This window comes from Quercus lobata, chromosome 5 (genome assembly GCF_001633185.2).
Source record: "Quercus lobata isolate SW786 chromosome 5, ValleyOak3.0 Primary Assembly, whole genome shotgun sequence".
Lineage (NCBI taxonomy): Eukaryota > Viridiplantae > Streptophyta > Magnoliopsida > Fagales > Fagaceae > Quercus > Quercus lobata.
The window spans coordinates 70,261,051-70,276,269 of NC_044908.1; the positions used below are offsets into that span (position 1 = coordinate 70,261,051).

Below are 15,219 nucleotides of genomic sequence, written 5' to 3' on the forward strand. Positions count from 1 at the left end.
TGAATATCTTGGGAGGCAACACGCTTGGGTTGCTAAAAGAGGTACGCAATTTTGTTCTATTTAGAATCCATGGTTGTGTGGTACAATGATCTTTAAATGAAAATATGATTTTTCGTTTTATATTGCTTCCGCAAAAGTTTTCACTTACTAGAAAAATGATGGTGGAGATGGTGGTGAGGAGTGGGTATTGGTGGGAGAATGAGGGAGTGTGAGAGAGGAGTGTTTGTTGTGTTTGTGAGAAAATGAAAATGAAAAAGTGGAGAGGACCACTAAGTTGACCGGCCAAGATAGTGAGAGTGTGAGATGATTTTCTTGTGGTGGGAAGCATATGGGGTGGGTGGGTCACGTGGGGTCTCAAAAATCTTAGGCACGCGGCTTTATCATAGGCTACCACATGGCATGATCTTGCCAAATTACATTAATATATCTCTTGGACATTCTAGAACCTTGGACACTTGACCTCATCATAGGCTACCACATGGCATAGTCTTGGCAAATTGTATGAAAATATCTCTTGGATATTCTAAAACCTTGGACACTTGGGCTCATCATAGGCTGCCACACGGCATGATCTTGGAAAATTGCACGAACAAGATCACAGCAATTCAAATGTGTATTCATACAACAATCAATTGAAAATTTGCATAACATGAAAAAAGAATATGATTTTGATTGAATTTGGACACGCTCAATTAAATGAAAAATGAATTTCCAAGGAACACACACTTCTCCAATAAAAATTGTGGGACCAATTCAATTGTAAATAATTGGACCCAAAGAATGCAATGACACACATTTCCTGAAAAATCAAGTAATTTTGAAAATTAAAATTTGACTTTCTAGCATGTATTCAAATCAAACAAAGGGCAATTTAAGGGAAAGTAACACAAGTTTCAATGCAATAATGCACATTTTCCATGAAAGATTCAATGAAACAATTTTCATGTTTTCACAGTAATTCGCCCAATTCAGGCATGACTTCTGTTCAAGGACAATCAATTTGTACGGGATTTTATGGTCTTTAATTTAAACTTGGTTATTCCCATAAAATTGATTGAAATCAATAAAAAACACAGTTTAACTATTGAATTCACCAAATCCTTAATTTTAAGCTCACTTTTTCATCAAATTGTAGGGTCAGACAAAACACAATATCGAAGTCCTAATAAAAAAGATTTTTTTTAAGAGGAAGAAAATCAGATAGCTAGATGGAGTGATGGACCAGGCCATCTCCTTACTCTGGGCTAATGACCCACTTAGGAAGTAAAGAGATAATATGGTCACATCAGCATTACAAAAAGCTGCCCAATGTGTAAGATTCTGGGCTATGTAGGGTGTTTTCCTACTTTACGTAGCAAAAGTCCCAGAGCCCAAAAATAATCTTATGGGCTATTTCATTTCTAGAAGAGAAAGAATATGATTTCCTATCCAATAAAAGATGGGTTACTAGAATTACTCGTCCAAAAGATATAGAAGTGGAGCTGCATTGGGTGTTAGCCCATGACTGTTCTGGCCGAAAGATTATTATGGGCCTTAGACTTTAAAATGTAATTTGCCGACGCCCAGGCTCCGCTTTATTTCGGTGTCAAAGTTTTTTTAGTTTTTTTCTTTGCCCATGTCCCAACCCAATCACAATAATTGATTTTGCCGTTCGAATCCCGGCAACATAATCATAATCAATGGATGAATGATCAAAAGACAATGAAGGGTCCTTTCATTTATAGTCGGCTTTATTTTCCTCCAATGCCTTCACATCCACGTGTCGAACACATGGACAACCTCTGTGTCCCCTAGTGATTTGCGCATGGACGTTTCTTTTCTAGCAACATTGTTGTCAAAACTAGGTAGGCGGTATGGTTGCCCAGTATGAGGAAGTATACCCTGTTACGAGGGTATGCTTCCTCACAAGACAAGCTGGGGGATGTATATATTAACTCTACTCTCTGTTCTTAACTCTCAGTTCACTGTTCTCTCTCAAGCAAGGAAAAACCCAAAATCAACACTGAAAAATGGCCTTTGTGTCACAGTTAAGCCAATTCACTCTCTCAGCGGTCACTCCACAAACCCAGTTCACTCCCAGAGCTTCAGTTTTTGCGCCAAGTTCTGTTAAAAGCGGGGCGAAAAGGGTCGAGGAAACCCAGATTTGGACCGGGGAATTGGTCTGGGAGAGGCCGAGTTTCTGGGTTGGAGCGGGGAGCGAAGAGGAGTTGGGTCCTGAGAAGGAAGAGGTGCCCACGGTGGCGGAGGCAGAGGAGAAGGAGGAGGAGGAGGAGTGAAGACGGTGGAGCCAAGCGAGATCGATTGGCTGAAGAAGGCTTTGGTGACCTCATTTCACGGGACTAACTGGGGGCTAAATGCGACGAGCGAGACAAGAGCCGAGATTATCGAGCTTTTCACGTAGCTGGAGGCGAAAAATCCTACCCCTGCACCCACTGAGGCCTTGACTCTTCTCAATGGGAAATGGATTCTCGCGAAAGTGTTTGTTTACACACTTCGAACTCTCAGGATTACCTGCCTTAATAGTATCATATATGAACATGTGCATCAAAAGCTTAAAAGTGATAGGAAATTTTGAAACTTGTTTAATTAAATTGTAAGGTTGAATTTAATCAACCATTTTATTGGCTTTATTCCGTGACAAATTTGCTTATATTTCAGCATTTAGTAACCTTGTATTTAGGTGGATTTGTTGTAAGTGTAGTGAGTGAGATAAAGTGTTGATTGCTCAAGAGTGTGCAAGAAAACAGAGACTCATGGCTTGCTCTCGTGGGTAGCTTGCGGTTTCAAGCCGCCAAACGTAGCACATGTGCCAAGCGTGCCAAAAGGTGAACAGTTATGCTAGCTGGAGCACTACAGGACAAAACAGGACAACTGGGCATACGGTTATTTCGCGACTGGATCTCGCGACTTAGTCAAGCCGCGGGGCTAAGCCGCGAGCCACTCTTGTTTTGTAAAACCTGACGTTTCACATTCCTCTCTTACTCCAGTATAAATACCCCTTATACCCACAAATGTAAGAGAGCTTCCAGAGAGAATTTTGAGAGAGAAACCCTAAAGAAAAACAAGATTGGTTCACCAACAATCTATACATTAGAGTCTCTTCAAATTCCTCAACTCTCTTCCTTTCCATTGTCAAATCCTTGAGAGACATTTTACCAAAACCTTGTTCTCACCATACTCATCACTGTGAGAGGGTTGTTTGGTTTGCTGGGAAGCAGTTAGGAAGGAACCAATCTACATTGGTTGATGCTATGGTCTAGTAGCGGAATCCGGGAAGTTAGAAAAGAAAAAAGTTCGGCGCAACCTCGTTGGAGCAAGAAGCTTGGAGGGCATAGGTGCACTGGGTAGATTAGGCTTGGAGAGTCTATTGCTGTCCTTGTATCCTAACTACATTTTCTAGTGGATTGTTTACCGCCTGGAGGGCGGCGGAAAGGTTTTACGCCGAGGGCTTCAGTTTCCTCTTCAATAACACATCGCATGTTGTCTTTGTGTTTGCATCTTCCTTTCCTTTTATCTTTGCCTTTTTATTATCTGTTGTAGGTTGTGATTTTAATTTGGCTTAGATAGTTTATCCAATTCTATATTATAGCTTATGTTCATTTTCCGCACACTAGTTGTTTGACATAATGCTTGAATTGGTTAATTTGTAAATTGGGGGTTTAAACGTTCAAGGGTGTTTATACACAAAATTGAACTTTCAATTGGTATCAGAGCAAGTACACTTGTTGTGGTTTTATTACCTAAGTGTGATCCTAGACCCCTGTATTGTGGTAGCTGTTATGGAAAATACCATGCTGAATTGTAGTTTAAGTGTTTATGAAAATGATTCTATGCACATGTCTGAAGAGTGTTTTACCAATGATCTTGTAGAGTTATTAAAAACTAAGAAACATGCTAGAATATTTGTTCACATGCTGGAATTTTTTGAAAATCTGAATCATGTCTTACACAGTAGCATATCTGAATTTAAATCGTTGATTAAGAAATATAAAAGAAAGAATAGAATGTTGTGTGAGATGATTGAGAATCTGAAATTGAAAGGTCAATCTGAAAGAAGCATGAAATCTGATGATGAATTTTTGTTTGAAGGTCAAGAATGTTTGTCACATGCGAGCTTATTTGTGCATACCTCATTGAAGGTGTTTAATGCATGTTTGTGGTATCTTGACAATGGTTGTTCTTACCATATGACAGGGGTTAAGTCACTGTTTAAGACTCTCAAAGAAAAAGTTGGTGACTATGTGACCTTTGGTGATGGAAGTCATGCTCAAGTCCTAGGCAAAGGAACTATCGAGATACCTGGATTGCCGCTATTGAAAGATGTGTTATACATAAAAGGGCTGAAGGCAAATCTGCTGAGCATCACTAAATTTGTGATGATGATTTCCTGGTACAATTCTCTAAGAAGGGATGCTTGATCATCAATGAAGAAGGGATTCAAGTCTTGGAGGGAAATCGGACTACTGATAACTGTTATGGAGTAGTTCCCACGGCACCCATTTCATGTAGGAGTGCTCAGGTGAATATGTTGGAACTTTGGCATCACAGATTTGGGCATGCTAATTTCAAACAAGTAGCTAAAGTGTCCAAACTTGAAGTAGTTGAGGGACTTCCTAAGTTTGGAAAGGTGAAGAAGATCGTTTGTGGTGCATGCCAAATGGGAAAGCAAACAAAGGCAAGTCATCACAAGGTGAAATGTGATTGCTACGTCTTAGTGTTTGAAGTTACTTCATGTTGATCTAATGGGGCCTACCAGAACTGAAAGTCTAGGAGGAAAGAGATACATTATGGTCATTGTGGATGATTACTCAAGATACACTTGGGTTGAATTCTTTAGAGAAAAATCAGAAGCATGTGAGAAGTTGGAGATTCTGTGCAAGAAACTACAAAATGAGAGAGGGGTCTCTATTGCCAAATTAGAAGTGATCATGGGAGAGAATTTGAGAATGTAAGATTCGAGTCTTTTTGTGAAAAGAATGGAATCAAGAGAGAATTTTCAGCCCCCAAAACTCCTCAACAAAATGGAGTAGTAGAGAGGAAAAATCGGGTGATTCAGGAGATGGCAAGAGTCATGTTGCTTAACAAGCAAATACCTCAAAAGTTCTGGGGAGAAGCTGTCAACACCTCGTGTCACATTGGCAATAGAATATTTTTCCGAGCAGGAACAAAGAAGACCGCCTATGAGATTTGGAATGGAAAAAAGCCTAGAGTGAAGTATTTCCGGGTGTTTGGAAGCAAATGTTATATCCTAAATGATCAGGAGAATCTTGGGAAGTTTGATGCGAGAAGTGATGAAGGTATTTTTCTTGGGTACTCTAATACGAGTCGGGCATATAGAGTTTTTAACAAGAGAACTAAGACAGTAATGGAGTCCATCAATGTCAAGATTGATGATGCCTTACCTAAGGTGGAGATGATTGATGATGGTGAAGGGCCGAGCACTAAAGAACCCGATGTTGAGGTCGAAGCTCTTGATATAGAAGGTGAAGAACCTACACTAGAAAAAGAATCGACTCCCATCAACCCAAGAATGGAAACGAGATCGATGTCTAGAACATCAAGTCCTCTTACTCCTCCGGAAGACCATCCTCCTTTCTCTCGAAGTGATGAAGTCTCCACATCAAAGAAGCCATCTTCAAGAGTAATTAAGAACCATCCGGAAAGCAACATCATAGGGTCTCTAGATGAAGGTCTTCGCCTCAGAAAAGGAAACATCCTGCTAGCCAATCATGTAACCTATCACTGCTATCTTGCTCAATTTGAACCAAAAAGGGTAGAAGAGGCCCTTCAAGATGAGAATTGGGTAGAGTTAATGCATGAAGAGATGAATCAGTTTGTGAGGAAATGATGTGTGGGAACTTGCTTCAAGGCCTAAAAATGTTCATGTCATAGGCACAAAATGGATTTTCAAAAACAAAACTGATGAAGATGGAGAGATAATTCGAAACAAATCTCGGTTAGTAGCTCAGGGATACACTCAAGTAGAAGGAGTAGACTTTGATGAATCCTTCGCTCCTGTGGCAAGACTCGAGTCTATTCGAATTCTGATGTCCATTGCATGCACTATGAACTTCAAACTCTACCAAATGGATGTTAAGTGTGCATTTCTGAATGGATATCTAAATGAAGAAGTGTTTATTGAGCAACTAAAAGGATTTGAGGATCCTCACTTTCCTGATCATGTGTTGAGAATGAAGAAAGCCCTTTACGGCTTAAAACAAGCACCTAGAGCTTGGTATGATCGGCTTACTCATTACCTCTTAGATAGAAGATTCAAAAGGGGGTATGCTGACCGAACTTTGTTTGTCAAAAATGATGAAGATTATCTCCTTGTGGCACAAGTTTATGTTGATGACATAGTGTTTGGGGCTACCATTGAAGATCGTGCTATTGAATTTTTTGAAGAGATGAAGAAGGAATTTGAGATGAGTATGGTGGGGGAACTCACATTTTTCTTGGGTCTACAAGTCAAACAGCAGAAGGAGGGCATATTTTTTTCACAAGAGAAGTATGCTAGAAACATTGTCAAGAAATTTGGACTAGACTCCAAAAAACATGCTTCCCATCCTATGAACTCATCTACTAAACTGAATGTTGATTCTTCTGGAGTAGAAGTAAGTCCTACATTATATAGGAGTATCATTGGGAGTTTACTCTATCTTACAGCTAGTAGACCAGACATTGTATTCAGTGTTGGTGTTTGTGCCAGATATCAAGCTAATCCAAAGGAATCTCACCTGACAGCAGTTAAGCGAATCATTAGATATGTTAATGGAACTTCAAACTATGGTCTGTGGTATTCAAAAGATTCAAATGCTTGTCTTGCCGGGTATTCAGATGCTGACTGGGCTGATAGTGTAGACGATCGGAAGAGTACTTCAGGAGGCTGCTTCTACCTTGGCAACAATCTTGTCTCGTGGATGAGCAAGAGACAAAATTCCGTGTCTCTATTTACTGCTAAAGTAGAAAACATCGCCGCTAGAAGTTGCTGCACTCAGCTTCTTTGGATGAAGAAATTACTTCATGATTATGGAATTCCTTAAGAGACAATGTGTGTCTTCTGTGACAACACCAGTGCCATCAATCTTTCCAAGAATCTTGTCCAGCATTCAAAATCTAAACACATAGAGATACGTTACCATTTCATTCGAGATCTAGTAGAAGAAAAAGTTGTGTGTCTTGAGTTCATACACACCAACAATCAAAAGGCGGACATCTTTATCAAGCCTCTTGATGGTCCACGATTTGAATCACTCCGTAAGACCATTGGTGTTGGTACAATTCCTTGACTCTCTTATGTGCTGTGTGCTTCACATATTTATGATATGATAAGTTTGTTTATGTTGGGGCACACACTACTTTGTTGGCTTTTTGTGCAACATGATCTTGTTTGTTTGTTTATTTGTGCACTCTTTTGGTATTCTTTTGTTTTTGATCAATCCTTTTCTTCTTGTGACAAAAATCCAAAAATTACATAAAAATCAGAAAATCAAAAAGTTTGTTTGACATTGTTGAGTTTTTGTTTTAAAACTTGTTTTTCCTTGTACCTTTGTGCTAATGGTTTTGTGCATTTTTGAGCATAACTTGTTTCATTGCACTCATATCACTACGGGAAAAATCTTGAAATCTATTTGATTGTTGTAAATAGATCTTCAAACTTGTCATGAATGATTAGTGAATGGTTATGTTGATCTTGAGACATGCATAAACTTGTGTCTATATATCTTCCCACTCTTTATTTTTTTTGCTTAAAAGAGCTCACCAAATGTAAATCTCCAAATGAAAAGAGATATTGAACTGTAAAAGCTTGTTGTACATTCTAGTATTTGACTAGGAAAAAGGGTAAGCGACCTAAAATTCAAGTGAATGTTTATTCAAAAAGCTAAAGGCTATCTCATCAAGGTGATGTATCTAATATCACTCTCACAATGAGAGGTGATTGTCTCAAAAAGGATCAAAAAGATCAAATGTTATGATTGAATGTGGAGTCAAATGTAAAGCTCCAAGATATGTTATTAAGTTCTGTGGGAGGTCATATATACATACTTCTATAATTGAGATAGATCACATGATCTAGTGCTAATTGTGTATGCCTTGGTTGAATTGATCATTGAAACTTCACATTAAACTAAGGACTATCTCATTGTTGATATCCACACACAACACACAAGTTTATATTTGATAAATGCCATAATCATTTGTGTGATTGTACTTGATGAAATGTGTTTTCACATACTCAATCTTTGTGAATTTAAGCACAAAAAGATTTTTGAGTGTTTTAGGTGCTTTTGGAAAGTATTTTGTTCTCAAAATTTGAAAATTTTAGAAATTCAGTTTTGCCCTGTTTTGGCAACTCAGTCGCGGGTTAGTCAAGTCACGAGCCTCAGTCGCGTGCTCGCGGGTTATTTTTGGCGACTTGTTCGCGAGTAGAAGGTCCAGTCGCGAGGGTTACTCAAAGATTTTCGTGGCTCAGCTCGCGACTCTCTCGCGGGTAGATCTTCCAGTCGCGAAAAACACTTTGAAAATTTTTTCAAATTTTTGTCTTTGAGTGTTTTGGCGGCTTGAACTGACGACTTTGTGGCGACTCACTTCAGTCGCGAAAAACGCGTGTTTGGCAAAAATAGGGGCAATTTTTAAATCTTTTTTAGTTTTCCCTCGAACTTTTGTTTCTATTCATCCTCTTCCTCAACTACATCTTTCTCAAACACTCCATGCACCCACTTTCAAACTCCATTGTTGCTTCATTTTAGCTCAAAATCTTCAAGTAACAGGTATGGCTTTTCTTTCTTGAACCCTATTTTACTTGATTTTGTGGTTTTCCCTCTGGATTTTTCGCTTTCGTTTATGTTTTTGAGATGGGTTTGAGTTTCGGCTGTTGCTCTATGTTCATGCTCAGCACGTGGAGGCTATTAACTTAGTTTGAGCTTTAATAAGTTGTTGGTTTTGGTCTTCCTCATATGATTAGCTGGGGTTTGTTATTTGTTGGTTTCTCATCTTGTCTAATCCGTTGTTGATGTGTTGATTCAAAATATTCCTGTGTTGGATGTGTGTTTTACTATGCTGATTGTGTGGTTTTAATCTGACCCACTCTACTGTGTAGCTACATTTGGGCCATTTTTGTCCCTCATTACTATTCTCTGGTCATTTTCATCTAGTCATTAGGGTTTCTTCATTATCCCTGAATTGCCTCTAACCCACTGCTAATAATGTCTATTGGATTGTGTTTTGTCACTTCCTCTGTTCATGATTCAGACTAGACATGTCACCATTCAAGAAAGCAGCTGTGAAAGGAGGTAGTTCCAAAGGGAAGGAACACGTCATTGATGTTGATGACTACTCACCCCAAACAAAAGTGACTCGTTCTTCATCAAAGAGATTTGATCCCAACAAGTTTAGATCCTATGCAGCCTATCAGTCTCATGAGAATTATTTCCAAAATGCTACACCATTACTAGAAAGAACTGTGGATCAATCATCACTTCATGACATTGACATTTCGAAATGGTTTGCTCACAAGGATTGGAATTACCTTCTCTCTGATCTGGATGACGCGTATGAAGATTTGGTAAAGGAATTTTATGCCAACGCGATTGTGGAAGAAGATGAACTTAAGTGCTGGGTTAGGAAAAAGAGCTTTTCAGTCTCTCTTGCATATTTGGCAGAGATCCTTCATATCAACAGACCAATATTTTAACACTCACCGGTTTATGATGATCTTTGTCTTGATGAGGAGCTTCTCAAGGAAAGTCTTGGACAAGACTTGGAGTTCTCACCCAACAGAAAATCCATCAGTGTTTCCTCTCTTCCTCCAAAACTAAGAGTGCTTACAATTGTGATCTTTCACAATTTGTACCCTTTATCAAGCACTGGAACGTGCATTCCTTTCTGCTGTCTCATTTCAAGGATCTTGAAGCTCAAGGGAATTTATCCAACGGCAGATGAATCTCCTCTCCCGAAACCGAGTCCAATCAACATGCGTACATTCAACGCAAGCATTGGACACAGTCGGAAGAGAGCCAAACAGGAACCTTCCGCATCTCACAGTGGCTCTCATTTCAGCACTCTTTCCCTTGATGAAAAACTTGATCACATTGTATCCTCTATACACGAGTTGAATACAAAGATGTCTGGACTCACATCTACTCTACACCATTACAACACTCGATGGGATATGAAGTTTACCTCACTTCAAACTCAATTGGATCAAATTCAGAGAAGGCTAGAAGAGGATATATAGCCTATTCCATGACAAAAAGGGGGAGTGATAGGCCTGATCAGAGGGGGAGGATATTATCTAAGGGGGAGTGTTATCAGAGGGGGAGGATATTACCTAAGGGGGAGTGTTTCTGCTTTCTTCTTCAGTTCAAGTTGTTATATTTGCTTTAGTTTAAGTTGTTATATTGTGTTTTGTACTTGTTTGTACCCATGTGCTTATGTAAGCTTTTAGGGTTATGTTTTTATGCATAATTTGTAGGCTTTATGGTTTGTACCTTGCTTATTGTAGCCTTTTATGCTATGTTGAAATCAGTACTTTAATCTAAATGTCTTGTATTTTGTTTTAAGTATTGTCACTCTTGTGCCCTTGTAGGATTGTTCCTAGATGCATATACTTAGTGTATTATGCATTGGTTGAGTGTTGAGCATACAAGTATCTTGCTTTGTTCTTGTTAACTTGTATGTTCAAGTGTTCATTCCAAGTGTGAATGAGCACTGTGATCACTACCTTGTGGTGTTCACTTGATTGATCAAGCCATAATTTGAATCTTCACTTCATCTTTGCTTGATCACTTTAAGCTTGTTTCATATGCATTTCATGCTTTTCTGCATACAATGATCATGGTGTATTGTTGTGTTTCAGGAGTTTCATGATCTTATGATTCAAGTGCTACACAGCTTCTAGAGTTAGGTGTGAGTGAGTTTTGTTCAACTGTTCCCAACTCACATGTTAAGTCTAGAGTCTGTTTTAGGATTTTGTCACGGAATAGCCAAAGGGGGAGATTGTAAGGTTGAATTTAATCAACCATTTTATTGGTTTTATTCCGTGCCAAATTTACTTGTATTTCAGCATTTAGTAACCCAGTATTTAGGTGGGTTTGTTGTAAGGGTAGTAAGTGAGATAGAGTGTTGATTGCTCAAGAGTGTGCAAGAAAACAAAGACTCGCAGCTTGCTCTCGTGGGTAGCTCGCGGCTTCAAGCCGCCAAACGCAGTACACGTGCCAAGCGTGCCAGAAGGTGAACAGTTATGCTAGCTAGAGCACTACAAGACAAAACAGGACAACTGGGCATACGGTTATCTCGCGACTGGATCTCGCGACTTAGTTAAGTCGCGAGGCCAAGCCGCGAGCCACCCCTGTTTTGTAAAACCTAACGTTTCACATTCGTCTCTCACTCCAGTATAAATACCCCTTATATCCACAAATGTAAGAGAGCTTCCAGAGAGAATTTTGAGAGAGAAACCCTAAAGAAAAACAAGATTGATTCACCAACAATCTATACATTAGAGTCTCTTCAAATTCCTCAACTCTCTTCCTTTCCAATGTCAAATCCTTGAGAGGCATTTTACCAAAACCTTGTTCTCACCATACTCATCACTTTGAGAGGGTTGTTTGGTTTGCTGGAAAGCAGTTAGGAAGGAACCAATCTACATTGGTTGATACTATGGTCTAGTAGCGGAATCCGGGAAGCTAAAAAAGAAAAAGGTTCGGCGCAACCTCGTTGGAGCAAGAAGCTTGGAGGGCTTAAGTGCACTGGGTAGATTAGGCTTGGAGGGTCTATTGCTGTCCTTGTATCCCAACTACATTTTCTAGTGGATTGTTTACCTCTTTGAGGGTGGCGGAGAGGTTTTATGCCGAGGGCTTCGGTTTCCTCTTCGATAACACATCGCGTGTTGTCTTTGTATTTGCATCTTCCTTCCCTTTTATCTTTGCCTTTTTATTATCTGTTGTGGGTTGTGATTTTAATTTGACTTAGATAGTTTATCCAATTCTATATTATAACTTATGTTCATTTTCCGCACACTAGTTGTTTGACATAATGCTTGAATTGGTTAATTTGTAAATTGGGGGTCTAAACGTTCAAGGGTGTTTATACACAAAATTGAACTTTCATAAATCTTAGTAGAGAAGTATTTTGCTTGCTTGGTTCAATTGGGGTTTTTCACCTTTGGAAATGGAAAATTTCATAAAATTTTAGGAGTTCTAGACTAGATAGTAAGAAAGGGGATAATATCATTCGATGAATCTTGTTTGGAAACTAAGAAATTTTTTTGTTGGTGGAGTGGTGTATTAGACTATTAATATATGAGTTCTTCTATGGTCATAATCTCACAAGTCACAATATTTTTACCAAAAAAAAATGAGGTGTTAGTCTAACCTAAGTTAAAATAAAATAAGAAAGATTATACCCGGATCCAACATAACTCAAAACAAGGTTGTTCTGAAAATGTTTTGAGATTTTTGTTGTGCCTATAAACTTTCTCTATATTATAGTAATTGCTTTGTAAGATTCTTGTAGAGTAAGAATATTTTTGTAGAAAGCATTCCAGTAGGTGTTCATGATTCAACCGGCAATATGAGATTGTATTTGTGTCTTGCAGTTTGATCTTTTACACCTTGATTAATGCCAATGGGCTCTAGTTAAAAGGCACTCCGGATCAAATAATGATTAAATCATTAAATTCATAATTTTCTAATAGCTTAAGTTTTGGGGGTAATCAGTGATTTAGTGAAAACAAAGATATAAGCAGTGAAATTTGAAAGAAATATGTTCAGATGCCATAGTTGAGACGAGCCGCATGTTCTACTACAGTGAAACTAAGCTACTCACTAAAGGCAAAATTTATGAAGTTTTGACAAGACATCCATTTGAACTACATTTGTTTAAGGTAGAAAAGACTTAGAAAAAAAAAGACAAGACATCCATTTGTACTACAATTTTTTTAATATAGAGTAGACTTCTTATACGTACTAGTTAGTGTTAGAAGACAGACAGGAATCCAACTCTAGGCAGTTTGTGACTTGAGATAATCAAGTTGCTTTGTAATTTGGTTTGGCCCCTTTCAAGGAATTCAGACATCCACCATAGCTAAATTCCACAGGACTTGGGTTGTGTACAAACTTTGTAGCCAGGATCAAAATGATCAACCCAAGAATGGTGCATCTTTACACTCATCTAGTTCTTGTTATGTGAGGCATGCGTACTTGCATAGAGGTCTCTAGATCTGGTAATGTTTTTACATATGGCATTCCGCTATTTTTACATTATAGGCCTGGCACAGATAATTAATTTAAAGCAAAACCTAAAAAATTCGATTTGGCCAAGGGCCTTGTAGCAGAATAGGCACCTCTCTATGCACAAAATGCTTGGTATGACGTTGTTGCTTAATGTGTTAGCTATTTGCTGAGAAATGGTTTGTAGTTTTACTTGGAAGTTGATGTATAGCAACAATTAATATTGGAAATATATCATGAAACAACAAGATTTGTTATTTTTTTTTTCTCATAAGAGTTCTCATGTTTCTTCTTCTAGTACTCATGAGAATAGTCATGCACATGGTGAATTTGAATTTTGTGTGTGGAGCAGGTTCACATCTTTTGCAGGTTTATTCCCATTGTTGTCGAGAGGTGCACTGCCCTTAGTGATGGTAGAAGAAATATCACAGATAATTGACTCAGAAAATGTTACAGTCCAGAATATTGTCCGGTTTGCCGGCCCATTGGCTACAACTTCAATTAGTACCAGTGCCAAGTTTGAAGTCGGAAGTCCAAAGAGTGTGCAGGTTTTATTTTCGTTTCTTTTAATGTTATCCTTTCTCATCAATCACGAATTATGCCTACTAGTCCAGCAATCTAAATTTATAGATTATTTCTTGCATATATGGTTCAAATCTCTGTTAAGGACCACACATTAAAGGGTGCAAATCAAAATTATATTCCAAGTTCCTTCTGCATTTAGAGATTCTCTTTGGCCATTTTGTTCTATCACACCTTAGAGAACTTTGAAGCTTTGGATTTAGCTCTAAATTAGCCCTTTCCTTCTTTTTTTTTTTCTCCCTCTATTCAGATCAAATTTGAAGAAGGTATCATTATTGGGACTCCCCAATTAACTGACTCCTTAGTTATACCCGAAAATGTGGAATTTCTGGGGCAAAAGATTGACCTTACACCCTTCAAGGGCTTACTCAACTCTGTTCAAGACACAGCTTCATCTGTTGCGAAGACCATTTCCAGCCAGCCACCATTGAAGTTCTCTTTCTCAAACAGCAATGCTGAATCATGGTTGCTTACCACATACCTTGATGAAGAACTTCGAATTTCAAGGGAAGATGGTGGCAGTGTGTTTGTTCTCATCAAGGAAGGCCGCTCCCTCTTGACAGCCTGAGCAAACTAAAATTTTCTTTTATAATTTCTTATAAGGATACTGCCTCAACAAAGACATTTTATGTAATAAATCTTTTGGTAATGTAAACTGGATCTCTGATATGGTGTTTGTAAAGATATGAAAGAGTATATCCATAACTTAAATTGGTTGTCAATCTTAGGTCATTCTAACAGCATGTACACTCTCTGCTAACATATGATTTTTCTTGACCTTAGAGCATTGTTTTGCATTTGGTGGTAGTCAATTACGTATCAGCCTTTTTATTTATTTTATTTTATTTTAATTCTATGATTTTGTGAAAACTACTATTTTATTGACATTAGAACTAGGGGTGTACAAAAAAGGGCCCTAACTACTTGACCACACCTAAACTGACTCTTGAATATGGTCACTGCACCACCAACCATGGTGTGGGTGCAAAGACCAGGTGCTGTTTTGTTTTTAGAAAATTGCATTTCACTGCACCTAATAATACTATATCATTTTTATTTTATATATTTAATATATCTTTTTCAATAGTTGAAAATTACTAAAAACTTTAACAACTAAAAACCCTTTTTACAACTAAAATCCCATTGGGATATTCTAAATCAGTCCAAATCAAAGGAAAAAAAGAAAGATATTTGGGCAAGTCCAAAGTAGCCCAAAATGGGAATAAAAAGGCCAGCACAGTATAGATAAAACTACACTGAATTGTACGGTCTAAAACCATACCAAATCCCAAGGTGACCAATCAGTTTATGATGAGGGGCATCAAATCACATAGTATTACCCCTCGGGGTGTGATGATAAATATGATTATTAAAGGTTACACAATTACAAACTTATGATCATTTAGTC

General features: G+C 38.2%; 1 pseudogene; it reads left to right on the top strand.

Moving 5' to 3' along the window:
- The first annotated feature begins 2,009 nt into the window (after window positions 1-2,009).
- On the top strand, window positions 2,010-14,379 carry LOC115993027 (annotated as a pseudogene).
- The last annotated feature ends 840 nt before the right edge of the window (window positions 14,380-15,219 follow it).